Source organism: Arctopsyche grandis, unplaced genomic scaffold, assembly GCF_051622035.1.
Source record: "Arctopsyche grandis isolate Sample6627 unplaced genomic scaffold, ASM5162203v2 HiC_scaffold_801, whole genome shotgun sequence".
NCBI classification, from domain to species: domain Eukaryota; kingdom Metazoa; phylum Arthropoda; class Insecta; order Trichoptera; family Hydropsychidae; genus Arctopsyche; species Arctopsyche grandis.
Genome location: NW_027518591.1, coordinates 18756 through 21088, shown reverse-complemented (window position 1 = coordinate 21088; position 2333 = coordinate 18756). Strand labels below are relative to the sequence as shown.

At 30.3% G+C, this 2333-nt stretch overlaps 1 pseudogene; it reads right to left on the bottom strand.

Moving 5' to 3' along the window:
* Positions 1-973: 973 nt before the first annotated feature.
* Positions 974-1750, bottom strand: LOC143922214 (ribosome biogenesis protein NSA2 homolog pseudogene; annotated as a pseudogene).
* Between the last annotated feature and the right edge of the window lie 583 nt (positions 1751-2333).

Below are 2333 nucleotides of genomic sequence, written 5' to 3'. Positions count from 1 at the left end.
ACACTTTTGTTTATAATCTGCTGCAAATGTCAAAAATTGAAAAATTTGTACTCAAAAAACCCCGTCACGTATAATTTTCAGCAATCTAAAAAAAAATGTTCGGATTTATTTAAGCTGTAGTTGTTAATACTTTGTTAGTTTTCTTCGTGTGTTTCTCTGTAATCCGGTCGGGGAACTGCATTGCTGCGTAAACCCCCCACGGCCCTTATGCCAGCTTAATCCCTCTGCCGACGGTCGGCTAGCCTTAGGACTAAGTGTCCCATTGACCCTGAGAATTTTCAGCAATATAATTAGAAATGTGCCAAAAGCGCAATTTTACACATAAATTAATCCAAAAATTTACTATAAAAACAACAAAGTTTAGTTAATCCCATCAATATTTTACAAATTATTTTTAGCACTCTTATTTGGGCAGTGTAAAAATTAAAAAAAAGAGAGTAAAAATCTAAGATAATTATAAAAGGGGATTTATTAATAATTGGATATATATAGTACTAAATACCCATCTTTACCCGCAACTCTTACCTTAAAAAGTTTTAATCCAGCCTTTAAAAGCAAATTGGATAGCTTTTAAGTAAAAATGTTTAAGTTACCCCTAAGTCGTTAAATTTTATAACCAAAAAATGTTACGAGAACATAATTACATATTTTAATAAACTAGGAAGTCCCGTCTCTCTCTTTCACAAGAAGTACACGAGTGAAATTAAAGAAAGCATCTATTCTTTAGTTCTTAAGAAGAGTTTTGTTAGCATTTATTTTGATGGGAGATGAGGTCTTAAAAATCAATTAGGGTGTTGTTGCTAGAAGTACGGCCAAAGTAACCCCTTAGATTTCCAAACATGAACGAGAATGTCATTTTAAACCTTAAATAAATAACTTATAATTAGACTGGTTATTATAAAGTTTTTAAAAAATTATATTTCGTTAATAAAAATTTTAAAATTAATTAAGATGTGTTAAATTTAATATTGTTTTATACCAACAAAACTGCATTGATGCAAGCATCATTTTCTGGGTTGTTCGTTATTTGTGCATATTTACCCCAAACTACTTGTCCACTACCATCAACGATACCCAATTCACTCACATTAACCTCAAGAATAGTTCCTTTTGTCAATACTCCGAGACTTGTAAATACATCGGAATGAGGATTCTTTTTAACCGAGAGAATAGGCAATTTAAATGTAGTTTTAAGCTCTGGATGAGATACGTGGGCATGGGTGTACCTCATGCTCATAGGACGAATAAATCTTTCAAATTTAGGTGCCTTTCTTGTAAAATCGAGACCTACAAAGCACGGCTTGTTAACAATCCTTTTCCAATGCTTGTTTTTTCTTTTTCCAGAATTAACCACACCGAATACATCCGCCTCAGACAGCCCTTCAACTCTGGCTATAGGAACTGTGTATTTTGCAGCTTTTTCTTTTCTCTTTTCTTTTATTTTTGAATTCAATTCTCTTACTTCTTCATTTATTCCTCTGTCCAATAAGAAAGCTGGAATTGCTTCAGTTCTAGCTTCAACTTGTACTTTAGATGTTTTAGCTTCTGTTAATTTCAACTTCCTCTTCAATTGAATCTTTTCAGCATAAAGCTTCTTCTTAAACAATTTAGCTTTAATACCGGTTAGTGTAGTGACTTGCTTAGTTATAAGTTTTTCCTTTCTTGCTTCTTTTTTTGCTTTCTTTATATGATAATTCAAAGGTCTACCGTAGATTTTTATTGCTTCTTCTACATAATCATTCTGTGGCATTGGGCAAATTTTGCAACAAAAAAATTTATTCAATTTTTAAAGAATTAATTAGAAACATCATTAAACAAAAGAACATAATTAAAAGACAATTGGATAAGTCGAAAAAACAGAAGAATAATAACATTCAATTAAATATAGAAGGCTATAAAGATTTCATACCCAATTTTATAATTGCTTAAAAAACTGTAAAATTGGGGATTGGTGAAGATTATTAAAATGAACAAGTAAAAGACTCAATAATAACACCTGAATAGAAATTATAATTGTTGAAAAGTAAAACAAGACTAATAGGTCTTCAGATAACAATAAAAACAGAAATAATACGCATGGCTACCGCAAATTCTAGCTGTAAATAAAAATTGATATTGTTATATAATCCTTTTAACCACCAAATACCCTTAATGTTTAAAAACTTTATAAATGAAGAGCTTGCGCCATCTTCTATAGTACAAGTTGCAAGAAATATTTTTAAAGACAAGAGAAAAAAAATTAAATATTTATAAAATTAAAAACTCTCAATTGGACTGGTAGTAGAACCGATTATTGCTTGAAAATTTGTTTCTAGTGGAAAAAACCCAAATAT